At 46.9% G+C, this 15,676-nt stretch overlaps 2 pseudogenes; both read right to left on the minus strand.

Moving 5' to 3' along the window:
• Positions 1-15,676, minus strand: part of LOC127211936 (60S ribosomal protein L12-like) — a 39,613-nt pseudogene that overhangs the window by 3,902 nt on the left and 20,035 nt on the right.
• Positions 7,787-7,886, minus strand: LOC127212135 (uncharacterized; annotated as a pseudogene).

Genomic DNA, 15,676 nt, shown 5'->3' on the forward strand with positions numbered 1-15,676 from the left:
TATATGTATATGCTACACAAGAAAACTAACAAAATGATATACATGAAATACACGTCACAGAATGCTGATGGCTAGATAATGACCAAGAATGTTTTGCCTTAGGGATCCAAGTTTGGTTTCTTTGGTTCTCCAAATTAACATGAGAGGGAAAATATTAAATGGTCATCGCAACAGGTGCTTAAAATTCATTAGATGAAATTCATGTCCATTGAGAATTTAAAAACCCTCAAAAATATAAGAATGAAAGAAAACTTTCTCTTTTTTTTTTTTTTGTTTTTGTTTTGTTTTTTCCAAGACAGGGTTTCTCTGTATAGCCCTGGCTGTCCTATAACTCAGCAGACTGTGACAGAGATCACCTGCCTGCCTATGCCTCCTGAGTGCCAGGATTGAAGCTGTGTGCCACCACTGCCTGGCTTGAAAGAAAACTTTCTTATAAGTATACTTGTAGAAAATAGCTACCTACATATTAATATTAGATTAAAAAACAAGGCAAGGATGGCCACTCTCACCATTGCTGTACATGATATATTGGTTATCCTGGTGAGAGGAAGGAAGGAAGGAAGGAAGGAAGGAAGGAAGGAAGGAAGGAGAAACAAAAGAAACACTTGCAAAGGCAGAAGTACAGCTCTCCCCGCACACACTGTATTGTGTGTATGTCCGTGCATGCACACGTGTGTGTGCATATGTATGTTTGCACTCACCCATGTAGAGACAGAAGCCCTGGTGTCATCCTCAATTTTTTGCTTTTCCATCTTATTTATTTGAGACAAAGTCTCAGGATCCTCTAGCTCTCCTCCTTGCCACTGGTCTTACAGCTGCAGCCAATCACACTCCGCTTTTCATGTGGATTCTGAGGATCTGAACTCAGCGTCTCATGTCTGCACAGCATCTTACCCTCTGAGCCATCTTCTTGGCTCTGCAATTGTCTTTATTTACAAATAACGTGATTCTGAACTAGAAAATCTGAAGGAGTGTACCAAAACATAAAATGTAAAAACACATGGGGTGATGGTGGCACACGCCTTTAATCCCAGCCCTTGGGAGGCAGAGGCAGGCTGAATTCTATGAGTTTGAGGCCAGCCTGATCTACAAAGAGAGTTCCATGACATCCAAGACTACACAAAGAAAGCCTGCCTCAAAAATAAGTGAATAAATAATGAAAACACTAAACCTAATAAATGAATTTAGTATAAAATACAGTACATGCATCAATTATATATGTGTGTGATGATCAATTAGAAAATTACATTTTAATATAATTTTACATTGCATAAAAACCCTAACAATTCAGGAATAAATTTAGCAAAATATGTGCAAAACCTCTGTAGTTAAAAGTAAAAAACACTGCGGAAAAAAAATCATGTAAGTTCTCAGGGAATAGAAAGGATATACTATTTTCATGGTTCCAGAGTTTCAGTATAGTTAAGATGGATCGATATGTTTAACATAATCCAAATCAAAATGGCAATAACCGACTTTTTGAAGAACTTGAACGTATTTGCAAATGACGTAGGAAAAATCACACCATCTTGTAAAAGCCTAGACTGAGAGGGCCTATGGCTGCCGGGTTTGAGGAGGTGACTAAATAGCCAAGCGCAGTTCTGGCACATTCTAGCATGCCGCTGAAGTCTGTGCGGGAATGTTGTAAGAACAGAGCTGGTGAAAAACTGGGCAGAATGATTGGGGCTCACCATAGAGCCAGCACGTGAAAGAAGACTGTGCTTTGAACGCATCTGTTCTAGAAGAAAAGGGGAGTATCTAAACAGTACGTAGCGTAGAACAACTAGGCTTCACGTAGGGAAAAGCAAGGCTCAACAACTGTCTCATCCTATGCCTCCCGCCAAAATCATTTCAAAAGTGATTATATGCCTAAGCTTAAAAGAAAAACTGAGCAGGGAAGTAGTGGCTCACGCCTTTAATCCCAGCACTCATGAGGCAGAGACAGGAGGATCTCTGTGAGTTCAAGGCCAGCCTGGTCTACAGAGCTAATTCCAGGACAGCCAAGGCTACACAAAGAAACCCTGTCTCAAAAACAAAACACACGCGCGCGCACACACACACACACACACACACACACACACACACACACACACACACACAAAGACAGACAGACACAAAGAAAGAAACAAAGACAGTTAGGAGTAGCCTTTGTCATTTTCACACAATTTTAAAAATACATCAACTCTATCCCAGCAATTCTACTGTTAGGCATTTACCCAAGAGAAATGAAAACATATATCCATCTCTTTCATATAAGAAATGTTTGTAAGAGCTTTGTTCATTATATCCCACAAGGTATAAACAACCCAAATAAATATATAAACAAAATAAGATGGATCCATTCATGGAGTGCAATCCGAACCTCATGAAAAACAAACCACCAACAACGCAGACGAAGCTCACAGTCTAAGCAAGAGAAAAAAAAAAAAAGTTACTTCCATCTGTATGAAGTTCAAGAGCATATGCAAACACTAATGTCTAGCGTTAGGAGCTATAACAATGGCTATGGAGGGTGGAACTGATTAAGAAGGGCCATGAGGGAGTTCTCGAGGGGGCCATAGAAATGTTCTAGCTTGATTGGAGTATGTTATGCTGTGACATCTAAAGTGCACCCCAACTCCATCTCATATGCTTCAGCACTTGGTCTCTGGGTGGTGACACTGTTTGAGGAAGCCGTGGAATCTTTGAGACAAAGGCAAAGCTAGAGAGTGCAGGGTCGTTGGAAGGGGGCCTTTGAGAGTTTATAGCCAACCCCACTTCCAGTCCATTTTCTCTGCTTCCTGGCTTATAATATGTGAACAATCTGCCCCACAAGTTCCACCACAGTCCAAGCTACCCTAGTCATTTCCCCGGCCACCCAGCCTTCCCTGCCAGGAGGACTGTGCTCTCCAAACTGTAAGACACGGGGTTTGGTGTTTACAGTGGCGTGAAAGGTAGCTTATACACCAGCGTGTTCATTTGTCAAAACTCATCAATCAGCATACAGTAGAATATAAGCTTTAGAACTTACAATGAGACCCATGACAAAGTAGCATATGGAGCCCCAGGGCCCATGGAGAGGGGTCAGCCGGAAACACTGTAAGAAAGATCTAGCATTTACATGAAGTCTTCAAGAATGGGTAGGATTTGGAAAGGAATGTGATAATCAAAGATGTCAGTTGGTTCTCAGGGATTGCTAAACACAAGAGACTTTTTAGCTAGAACTCTGGTGCTGTGAGAGAGAGAGAGAGAGAGAGAGAGAGAGAGAGAGAGAGAGAGAGAGAGGGAGGGAGGGAGGGAGGGAGGGAGAGAGAGAGAGAGAGAGAGAGAGAGAGAGGAGAGAGAGAGAGAGAGAGAGACCAGGATAAGCATGTGGGAGAGAGCAGGAATGATCACAGAGGCTCCTCACTGGAGAGACTGGTTGAAGGCCAGGTCCTCATAGACTAGGGAATGTGTATTCCTTGGGGCCCACAGCATTGTGCCAGGGGCGGACTGGGCACCTAGCCCACTTCTAGGCACATAGAAAATACTCAGTAAATGTTTTTCCAAACAAATGAAATATAAATAATGGAACTGCTAACAGGTCTCAGCCTAAGCAACGGCTTGGAGCCCAGAGAGGACCTGGGGCTGGCTCTGACTCACTCTATGGGGAAGCCGCACGGGGTCCTGGAGTGCTGAACTTGGACACATTCTATCACGAAGCTCAAGTCGCCCTGGGGGCACCATATAACTTTATTGTAAGCGCATGCAATAACAGAGGCAAATGGAGCAGCAATGTAAAGTTGGCTTTAATTAAAATGAAGGGTGTTTGCCTCCCCTCCCTTTTTCCTTTTCCTCCTTAGCCAAGGCAGCATGCTGAGCTATACGGAGAACTAAAAGGAATGTGTCCAAAGCAGGAGACAGCCTCCTATCCCCTGATGAGCTGTGGCAATGTTTGAGCAGCCCCTCCCACTTCCCCGGTCTCTGCCACACCCCATCTCACACGAGGCACACGGCAAGAGGCACCAGGAAAGCAGGCAGAAGCAGCAATACCTTCCTAATGGGCACCAGGAAAGGAAAAGAAGAGCAAGTACTGCCAGCCACAGTGGGTAAGGGGAAAGGCTGCTCGCCCATCTCGTCATCCCACCTGTGCTGCCTCCAGCTGTGAGCAGGAGCCTCTGTTGGGGCTTGCCTCCAATGAACTTTCTGTGTAGTAGGAAGTCTTGTTTTCTGCATACACCCAAGGACCTGAATTCAGTCCCCAGAACCCATGTTTTTAAAAGCAGGCATGGTGGTGAGCCTGTAATCTCAGTGCTGGAGAAACAGAATAAATGGATCCCTGGGGCTCACTGGTCAGCCACTCAAGCTTAATCTGCAGGTTCCAGACCAGGCGAGAGAACAGTAAGGTGGATGGTGCCTAGAGAATGACACCCCGAGCTGTCCTCTGTCATCCACATGCACAGGCACCCATAGACATGTGCACCCTCACACCCATGTGCCCACGTGCATGGACACAAGCATAAGGTAATAACGGCTAAGGAAGTCGTGAAAACTCTGTGAACTCAGAGATTTGTCTGTAAGTTCTGGCATCTGGAAAAGAAAGTTGATCATAAGAACTTAGCGACTTGGAAAAGAATCACAAGGAAAGAGACCAAAAGAGCTGGCACAAGCTGGGTATTTTATGCCCTTTACATACCCCATATCAACTGTGATGTGCTGACGAGGTGTAACAGTGCAAAGTTGCCATTTCCTGAGAGGGGAAACCCTTCTTCTTGGAGCATCAGCTAACTCCTTTGGTGTAAATTCCCCCACAGTTGCGGATTTCAAGTTGCCAAGATGATTATTAATCAATTTGCAAGATTCCCAAAAAAGCTAACTAGCCACTGGCTACTCAGGTTGATCCCAGGACACCACTAGGCCCAGCTGTCTGAGGTGCTCTCAGCTGCGAGAGGACATCTGAGCGTATCTCAGCCCAAGGCTTGCCTTCAAATGACATCTCCATACTACTAAGGTTTGTGCCCAGAGGTCTCAAGCCCTCCAATAATGACTTAATACAAGCATAGCTACTATCCGATGAACATCTGTCCTAGGCCAGGTTCCCTTCCTGAAGTTTGCTTTGTTTTGTTTTTACAACTCAGAGCATTTAGGCTTCACAATCACCAATATGCTACTATTATCCTATTCTGTAGATGAGAAAACAGGCTCAATGAGGGTACATTTCTAACCTCTGATCCCAGAGCTCACTCCACGGAAGCTGATGTGAATAGCAGTCTTCTCTAAATAACGCCGCCGCCGCCCCCCCCCACTTCCTCCATCAGTCCAATGTACAGCAGGCAGAAGCCAGAAAACTCTTCTTCGTCCTCAGGACTCTTTGAGAGTCAGGTTAAGACAGCTGTCCTGGATGCTGTCCGTCAGTTCTTCATGTTGTGGTGACTCTCCCCCCCCCCTCATCCCCCCGCCATAACATTATTTTCCTTGCTCCTTCATAACTGTAATTTTGCTAGTGTTATGAATCATAACGTAAATATCTGTGTTTTCCGATGGGCTTAGGTGACCCCTGTAAAAAGGTCATTCAACCCCCCCCCTAGAGGAGTTGAGAATCACAGGTTGCACACCACTGCTGTCACGAGAAATATGAGCATAGGTTCAGTGGTGTATTCTGTGTGCGGAGAATAATAAGGACGAGATGAAAAGAGAGGTTGAGAATCTTCTCCTCCGAGTCCTCCACTGCCCACTATGTGTGAGATGACTGCAAGCCACACAGGCCTGGGCCCTGCCGCTGGGCTGTGTGGGACCCATCAGAGAAGCCGTAGGGTCAGCAATTCCCCAGCTGTGGGAGTACAACCACCACAACACACTGACGAGTCTGGGCTTTAGCCTAAAAGCCACTTGGAACAATGAGAAGGGACATAGTCAGTTTTATATTTTATTTTGTTTTACTTTACTTTTTAAGGCAGTGTCACTACACACACCCAGTTGGCCTCAAACTCAGAGTCTCGCCTGCCTCTGCTTTTCAAGGGCTGGGATTAAAGACAAGCTGTATTTCCTTACAGATTACCCAGGATTCTCTAGAAAGAAAAGATCTGAGGAAACAGTGTAGAAGAGACCTGCTGGGGCAATTCAAAAGAGCAGTCAGTGACAGTGGCCTGGATAGGACATGGGGCAGAGTGGAGGGTGGATGTAGTGTGTTCCCAGCAGCACTTAAATTCATTGCCTTAGTGCGATTGTAACTAATTGTTAACCCCTTCCACCGTTTTGTCATCTGTGAGACAGCCAAAAGGCTGCTGAAAGTCCTGAGTGGACTCCCGGTCATGGTGACTGTTGGCTGGGAAGTTGCAGGGAGGAGAGGAGCCACTATGGATGCCTTCAGCGGGAAAGGCTGTGGGTGACCTGGGTGAAGCTATCGTGGGGCTTCTGGCTCTTGGGAAATCAGTCAAGACGAAACTGGAGCTATTAGAGTACACAAGGTACCCCTAAGGCTATGGGGGAAAGGAGATGCCCCAGGGACAAAACGCACACACAAGTGGTTCAAGTGAGCACTTTGCCTTTTGTGGCTTCCTGTGCTAGGTGAGGGGGTCTGGGCCCTGCTCCTGGATCCTTGGGAAAGTAGCAGAGATAGCAGTGGCTTTGGCAGTGCCCTCTGGAGATAGAAAGGAATTCATCCTCCTGACCCCAGTGGCCTTGGCTGCTGGCCCCTCCTTGATTCCCCGGGGGGGGGGGGGGGGAGGCAGGCCTGAGTCAGCTCCTCTGGGCCCTGAACCTGTCTGAGCCTTCAGACCCAGGCTTAGGCAGCTAAGCCCCAGCCCGTGCTGACAAATCCCTTCTAATAGAGAGATCAACTTTTCAATACTTCAGTTGCCGCTCTCGAGACATCCCAGGGCAGCAGACAGCGCACTGGTCCGAGAACTGTACGGAGCTGGCATCCCAGCACTGAAGACTCTCCTCGAGTGACCTCACTGACTTGTCACCACCCACTCCAGCAGCTGCAGGGACTCCTGGTGCTCCTGCTGGAGCCCCATGGGGAGACACGGGTCACAGATGAGGAGTCCCTGTGAGGCTTATGGACCAAATCACATCATGGTCCTTAAGAACTGCAGCAGCTTCTACTCCTGCCTCGGGGCCTTTGAAGCTATTCTTCTTTCTGCTGGAAGATTCTTGCTCTCAGTATTAGCGAGGCTTCTCCATCGACTCTCTCAAGTTTTTATCAGAAAGTCGGGCTTTCAGGGAGACAGACTCTCTAATCCTTTTGAAATGGCAGACACACTCCCTAGGTGCTGCCTTCCTTTCTCCTGCCGTCTTTATTCTTTCTGGAATGTAGTCACCATCTCCCACTCTGTACTTTACTTCTCATTTGTAATTGCTCATGTTTGCCATCCCTGAGAGCAGAAATCCTGCTTTGTGGTCTCTGATCAATCTTCAAAGGCTAGAACTGAGTCTGGCCCAATAGACAACCAATTATTTGCCTATTAAGTGATGGAGAGAGAGAGAGAGAGAGAGAGAGAGAGAGAGAGAGAGAGAGAGAGAGAGAGAGAGAGAACAGGGGTGGCTGGACTCAAAGTCAGAACTTGCGTTCTAGTTCCATCTACATCCTTAGTTTCCACATCCCTAGGACAAGGGTTGCGATGCCTGCCCAGGTTTGAAAGCCATCACAAAGGGTGGGAGGTAATATAGGTGGCAAGGCAGGAAGAGTCAGAGCCAGGGCCTGTGGAGTTAGAGCAGAGAGGTGGGGCTCATGGGAAGTTGGCATTGTCAGCTAGGCTACTCATTGGCCTATGAGGCTATATCTGGAAACATGTGGGTTGCTAGAGGGCCCATTCGACTCATTTTTTTTAATATGGAAAGCTTCACAAATTTGCGTGTCATCCTTGCGCAGGGGCCATGCTAATCTTCTCTGTACCCTAGCTAGGCATTCACTCTTGGAAAAGAGGGTGAAAGGTGTTGTTGGTGGTGGTGGTGTTGGTGTTTGAACACGTGTGCCATAGAATGTGTGTGTGGAGGTCAGAGGATAACTTTGTAGAGTTGGTTCTATCTTTTCACCTTTACATAATTCCAAGGATGAACCTCATGTTGTCAGGCTCGCACCCCAAGACCTTTCACCTGTTGAGCCATGATGTCACTGGGTTTGGGGGTGAGCATTTATAAAGCGCTCTAAGTGTAGGCTGAGCCCTGGGGGATCTATCCTGAAGGGGTCCTCTGAGTGCAACGCCATGGTCTCCCGAGCTTACCAGCTTCCACAATCCTCTTTTAGCCGCTCTGGTTCTGAGTCTGTCTCTTCCGCTGTTCTGTAGCTGGTACCGAATAGAGCAAATGTGTACCAAGCCTCTTCAGTCCTTCACCACCTACCTGGCTACCCGGCTACCCTCACTCAGCCCTGGGGCCTGCAGACAAGCTTCCATCCACCCGGGAGACAGTACCTCCGTGAAAGCCATTATCTGTTAACATATGTTTCCTGCCAGTCATCCCTACACCTAGAAACAGTTAGCCCAGCGTGAGGGCTTGGCTGGTGCTTGGAGAAAGGGAAGAGAAAGGGAAGAGGGGAGAAATGGGGAGGAATAAAAGGAACACTCTGACACCCAGACCATCCACCTCTGCACACTTAGATCTCTCCCTTACCCTTCTGAGATCCGGCGCTTCAAGCCACTCATCCCATTACTTCAGTGTGGTCCTTGGATCTACAGCAAAACCTCAGGCCAATTCCACACAGGCTGGATCTGAATGTGCAGATCAGCAAGATCCCCAGGTGCCGGACATGCACTTAGGCAGGAAGGAAATTCAGTGCCCAGCTCCAAGGAAGACACTGCCAGCCTCACCGACCTCCCAAGAGAGTGGAGAGTGTCAAATGGGTGACTAATGAGAAAACATTTGGATCCTGGAATATACTAGGCAGATGAGATAAATTGCTATGACTATTCTTATGATTAATAATAGTCCTCACCAACAAAACCACTTTATAGATTTGTTTCTAAAACCTCATTAAACTCTGTTCAAATGTGCCATTAAGAGTTACGTTCTAGTCCACTGAGTTTTGTAAACCCCAAGCCTTCAAAACAGATTGGAGCCTGGGCTTGGGGACAGGAACATGGGCCTTGCTTGTGATGGTCGCCATGGTCCTGATTGAATGCAAATTTTTTTCCCACAACACCCTGCCAACTGATTGATCCTGGGGAAGCAGGAGATGTTGGGAACTGGTTCCTCAGAGAAAGGAAAAACTAAGTAGAGGCAAAGAGTGGAAAAAGACAAGCATGGGGTTTCACGCTGGTTTGCGGGGTTGTACTGCATGCCTGTAATCTTCTGCCTTTCAGCCTTTGCCAAGCCATGTGGAAGGAAAAGAAGAGAGCAGAAGAGAAGGCAGCAGACGCTGGTGGGGATTACCTCAGCCACAGGCTGGGCCTCGGGCCACTGCCAACAGCCTTTCAGGGGAGAACCACAGGAGCAGCTGTGAGGCGCTTCAGGCTTTTGATGCCCTGACCACACTAGACCCATCAGCTCTCCTCTCCAAGATAAAGGCAAAGAGCGCATTGTGGAGGAGCATCGTGGATGTAAATTTAGGGAGGAGCCTGAGAGTAAGAAACATGGTTAAATAGGGTAGCAACTGATAACCTGTCTATGCAAGAAAAGCGGTAAGCTGCCTGTGTTCAAGGCCAGGCAGCCTCTTCGGTCAGCATACCCCACCAGGTTGGCCACTAGGAGCAGGCTCTCCAGTGGGGACTCTCTGTGTATCTGGAGAATGTGGTTCAACAACAACAGAGAGAAAGAAAGAAAGAAAGAAAGAAAGAAAGAAAGAAAGAAAGAAAGAAAGAAAGAAAGAAAAGGGGGGAAAACCCTAACCCAGCTTCCCCATCTCTCTTATCTTCTGCCTTATCTCTTTCCAGGTACAAACTTACCAACTTTTTAGCTCACATCGAAGCTGCTAGCCTAACTCCATGCCCCTCAAACTGGAAGCCTGAGGTGGAGTAGAGAGAATTCACTTATTCTCCAAGTAAGTTAGTCAGTCGCTATCCAAACATTCCCTGACCTTTCCACTGCGCCAAGCCTATGTGAGCTCCAGAGATGGGGAAAGGAATTGGGCCTGGAGAAGTCTTCAGTCCAGAGCAGAAAGAACACAGAGTAAGTTCTTTCGTGGGGGAGATCGGGGTAGCAGAGAACCCCAGCCGCAACAGGAGTCAGGGAGGGACCTCTGCGGGGGAAGTGGGTCTATGCTAAGACCTGACCAATGAGCAGCTTCGTGGATAAGAGGGCGTTGTGGGCACTGGAGCGGTCACTAGCGCTCAGAGGTACTCAGTTAGCAAGGTGAGATCTGTCTCTGCATCCATCATCCTGTACAGATAGTGGTTGAACACCTGACTCCTAGTGTACTGTCCAGGCCCAATCAGGCAGAGCTCAAGAGAACGATCTTCCGCTTGGGTGTGCAAGTCTAACAAAGACTTGCATGCCCTGATCCCCAGGAAGAAAGGTGTGGAAGCACTTACTGAGGCACTGTTTGGCAAAGAAGAGGCATTGCGTGGCTACAGCACATATGGCCGAGGAGTGATTGCCTAGGCTGGCGAGGGATATGCTGTGATATGGATAGACCTTAAAAATGTGTCAAATGAGAAAAAAATCAGAAACAGAAGGTACAGTGAAGGAAAATGCCAGTTGTGCAAATTAAAAGCATACGTAAAGAAAACAACACCCTATATTTTTTCAGAACAACGTGCATTCCCAATGACATGCACCAACACAAGCCAATAGGGAACAGAGAGGTGGGGAAGGGGTTAGGAGTTGGGGGAGGGGCAAAGAATACAACAAAGACGTAGGAGGAAAGATGAGAGGATGCTGTGTTGGCGCACAGAGGAAGGAACAGAATACACTTGTTGTACCTACCCAGGATCATTTAAAAAGGGAAACCACAGAAATAACCTGGATAGAGGCAAATATCAAGGGGTGCAGGGAGACCCTAAGGCTTCCTTAGGGAAGAGAGCAGAAAGGAGGGACCAGGCATGATGCACACTGAGGCTTGGACCAGTAAGGGTCCCTGTGCCATTATGAGGGTTTGGAATTTTATCCTATATCCACTGAGCATCCTTGGAAAGGCTTTTAACTGGGTAGGGCATGCACAGATGTGGGTCCTCAGCATTCCTAGAGAATTACAGACACACACACAAAAAAAGTCATGAAGAGATGTGGCCATGGCCTTGCAGCTCCAAGACAGAAAGGTCACCTCAGATTTTATTGACTACAAAGCTCTTTCACACTTAAAGCCTCAGTGGACCCCAGAACTCCTCCTGTGGGAGAGGTGAGGCCAATGTTACTTTTGTATAGAGGTCACTGAGGCTTGGGGAATCAAAAAGACTAATATTCTGGAAAAAATAATAAAGAAAGAAAGAAACAACATCCTTCTTTCCGCTGCTAGGAGATCCAGACTCATCCTGTCGATGAGCTGAATTCAACTATGTCAAGTGAAATTATGCTAGCTCGGTTTAAATTAACTTGCATGGTGCTCAGTTGAATCCATTCATTCATTGAAAAAAACCATTTTTCAGTGCCTACTGTGTATCAGTCTGTGGCAAATGTGAGGGGACGGAGCTGTGTGGAAGACAGTCCTGACTGCCCAGGGCTAACAGAAGAGCAAAGGGAGACCAGCTTTACATCCTTCTCTTGGATCTCACACTGTTCTAGACACACTTTCCTCCCCATTCAAGTTTCCTGTTCTCAGAAAATATTTGCCCCGGAAAACTAGAGAGCTCTCCTTCATTTCTTTCAGGTGTGAGCGCAAACATGCTCTTAAGGAGGCTTCCTGTGGCCACCATATTCTTTAATGGCCACCAGCCTTTACCCTGATGGGCTGGTAATCCTACCATTGTCTAATATTACATACCTATGAAGCATACATTCATACAGGGTAGAGACCGCCATAATACAGGCCATTACTGTAGCACTCCCAGCACCAGCTTTTCTGGAACAGAGTTGAGCATGTTGCGCAGCTGATAGTAATGAACTTCAAAATTCAATCAAGCTGACTTAAGAGTTCGGTAGAGTAGGCGTGGGGTAGGTCGGAGGAACCGAGGTCATCAGATGAGGATGAATGTCCTAAGGAAGGTGGGATGGATCAGGTCTTCATTAAACTGGGCTCAGGAGAAGCAGGAAGGCTTTGTTCAACATGCCAGTTCATAATCACATACTGACCACCTGCTGCGGAGAACATAGGCGCTGCATATGCTCCAGCCACACTGAGCATGCTTCCGTGGACTTAACGGGCCTGCACACAGCTGCGCTGTATTAGCTGGAATCAGGTTGAGCTGAGAAGAATGCTGGGATTCAGAATGACTTCAACGAATGAGGATGCCCTTGTAGAGCTCATGTTCTTTGATATCAATTTTTAAAGATTTCTGTCATTTTCATAGGCATAGGAGACAACTTCCTGAACAGAACACCAACAGCCCAGGCCTTAATGTCAACCATTAATAAATGGGACCTCATGAGGCTGAGAACCTTCTTTAAGGCAAGAGACACTGTCAAGAGAACAAAGCGACAGCCTACAGAATGGGAAAAGATCTTCACCAACCCTACATCTGACAAAGGTTTAATATCCAAAATATATAAAAAACTCAAGAAATTAAACACCACAAAACCAAACAACCCAACTGCAAAATGGGGCTTGGAACTTAACAGAGAATTCTCAACAGAGGAATATCAAATGGCCGAGAAACACTTAAAGAAATACTCGTCTTCGTTAGTCATCAGAGAAATGCAAATCAAAACGACACTGAGATTCCATCTTACACCCATCAGAATGGCTAAGATCAAAAACTCAAATGACACCACATGCTGGCAAGGATGTGGAGAGAGAGGAACACTCCTTCATTGCTGGTGGGAATGCAAACTAGTACAGCCACTTTGGAAAGCTATCTGGCGCTTTCTCAGAAAAATGACAATAGGGCTTCCTCAAGACCCAGCTATTCCACTCCTTGGAATATACCCAGAAAATGCTCTACCACACAACAGGGACATATGCTCAACCATGTTCATAGCTGCTTTATACATAATAGCCAGAACATGGAAACAGCCTAAGTGTCCCTCAGTAGAAGAATGGTCTAAGAAACTGTGGTACATTTACACTATGGAATTCTACTCAGCTATTAAAAACAAGGACTTCCCAAAATTTGTGGACAAATGGATTGATCTAGAAATTATCATAATGAGTGAGTTAACCCAGAAGCAAGAAGAGACAAACGGTATATACTCACTTATATCAAAACACTAGTCCAAGGGATATGTCCCATGAAAAACTTTACTTACCAAGAAAGTGGGTCAGAGGAGAGGACATCCTATTGAGACTTTAGGCGAGAGTAGCATGGAAGAATGGGGAAATAGTAGGATCCACAGGGTCCTGGAAACCTACAAGAAGAACTTTATGACAGGCAGATCTGGGTCCTGGGGTCCTCCTCAAACTAAGGCACCAGCCAAGGAGAATATAGGCAGTAAACTTCGAACCCCTACCAAGACCTAGCCGATGAACAGGATATTCTCCACCATTGAGTGGAGAGTGAGATCTGACTCTCACACGAACTCTGGTGCCCCTTTTCTGACCACGTCCCCTGGATGGAGGGGCCTGGAGGCACTCAGAGGAAGGATAGCAAGTTACCAAGAAGAGACTCGATATTCTAAGAGCATATATAGGGGGAGGAGGTCTCCCTCAATCACAGACATAGGAGAGGGGAGAAGGGGGGAAGTGGGAGGGAGGGAGGAAAGGGAGGAAACAGGGGAAGGGCTAACAGTCGAGATGTAATATGAATAAATTAATAAAAAAAGATTTGTGTCATTTTAATTATACATATGTGTGTATATATGTATGTGTGTGTGTGTGTGTGTGTGTGTGTGTGTATGGACAGGGTATGTATGTGTATATATTAAGCACAGGAGTGTGTAGAGTCCAGACAAAGACATCAAATATCCTGGAGCTGTTGTTACAGGCAGTTGTGAACCACCCAATCTAGGTACTGGGAACTGAACTCTGCTCCTCTGCAAGAACAGCGCATGCCCTTAACCCCTGGGTTCTAGAGTCTATATGCTAAGGAGAGTTACTGAAGAGTTAAGATATATCAGAGTGAGGAAACTTCAGATGAGCTTCACTGAGTCACTCACAGTCTGAATTGCTAGGCTGGGAGACACAGAAGTAGCCTCCACCGACACTACACAGCCAGTCTATGCATGCTGAGCCACACTGAGCACTCTTCCTTGGACTGAAAGGGCCTGCACACAGCTGCACTGTATTAGCTGGAATCAGGTTGAGCTGAGGAGAATGCTGGAGGCATCATGTGCGCTCTGTAGGTGCTTTGCTCTTCACTGGCTAGAGAGGGCATGGTAGGTCGGAGGCTGAGGTTATTGGATTAGGATGGATGTCCTAAGGAAGGAGGTGGAGCAGGCCTTCACTGAGCTAGACTGCAGAGAAGCTGTACTGAGTTTCTGTGATGGCTCAGGTCAGATCAGGTCATGGCTCCTTTCCCTAGACCAGAGATCAGTGGATTGAGATTACTGGGTCCAAGAGCAGAGCTGCTCCTAGCTGTCCTCTGAGTCAAGAAGGTCTGTGCTGGGTTAGCCTGCCCACACTTGCAGGACCTGAAGAGCTACAGCCAACAACAGAGCACAGGCTCAGACAGCTTAGAGGACACAAGAACCCTCCACACTATGTCTTGTCACCTGTGGTGGTGACCTACCTTCCTACTAGGCTGGGACCATCCACACCTTTTGGCTCTCCAGCCTCACACTAATCTGGTAACTTTGCCAGATAGTCACTTCAGATCCCTTGGAGATCTCCACAACCAAGTCTCTTGGCTGTTCCCACTTGGGTCCTCCATCTCCACCACCTTGTGCAGAGGAAGCAAGCAATGATTGATGACACACAGCATCTGTTCCCCCTCCAGCTTCCTGGGTGGGTTTCATCACGGTGGTCTGCTTAGAGACTAGCCACATGGGTGTTCTCAGCCTTCTCAGTCATGTACATGAGCACAGTGGAACTTGGGGCAGCAGCCTCTAGGTGCCTAGCAGCATTGGAGACCTGCCAGAGGGGTCTGCCCTCATGTCAGGCCCCAGGACACCAGCAGCAGAACCTTCAACACACATAATTTGGTTTTGTGTCTTTCAAGGTGGGCTATTTACCCAGGCTGCAATGGGGCAGTCTGATACATTGAAAGGAGGAGAAGGAAGAGGAAGAGGAGGAAGAGGAGGAGGAGGAAGGGAAGGGTAAAAGGAGGAGGAGGAGGAAGAAGTCTGTGAAATAAAAAAAAAAAAAAGGAACCTGAGCCAGAAGAGGAAACTAAATAAAAAATATGGAAATCCTAAGTTATGTCCTTTTGAGAAAGGAAAGTGGTAGAACTCAAGATGCAAGAAAAGTCTTGATGAGTCTTCAAGAAAAGAAAAAGATTGCTGCCAGCTTCTTCCCTGCCCCTCCCACCCCCAAGGAACAAAGAAGAGAAGGCAGCGTGGGAGCATCCTGTCCACAGGAGAGATATTTCCACAAATCTAATGGGATGGGGAGCAGAGCTCTTAAGCAGCAGAGTCTTGTCAAGTGTGGGCTCTTCCTACCTCGGGACTCTAGTACCAAGAGTGCTCCCCTGACTTTAGAGATACACCATATAACCAATTCCTACATACCCTTCAGGGATCTCTTAGGTGTCACTCTCTCATACGTGTCTCCCTAGCTCTTTCAACCATCCAGTGAGCCTCAGAGCACTATGCA

This window comes from Acomys russatus, chromosome 29, assembly GCF_903995435.1.
Source record: "Acomys russatus chromosome 29, mAcoRus1.1, whole genome shotgun sequence".
Taxonomy (NCBI): domain Eukaryota; kingdom Metazoa; phylum Chordata; class Mammalia; order Rodentia; family Muridae; genus Acomys; species Acomys russatus.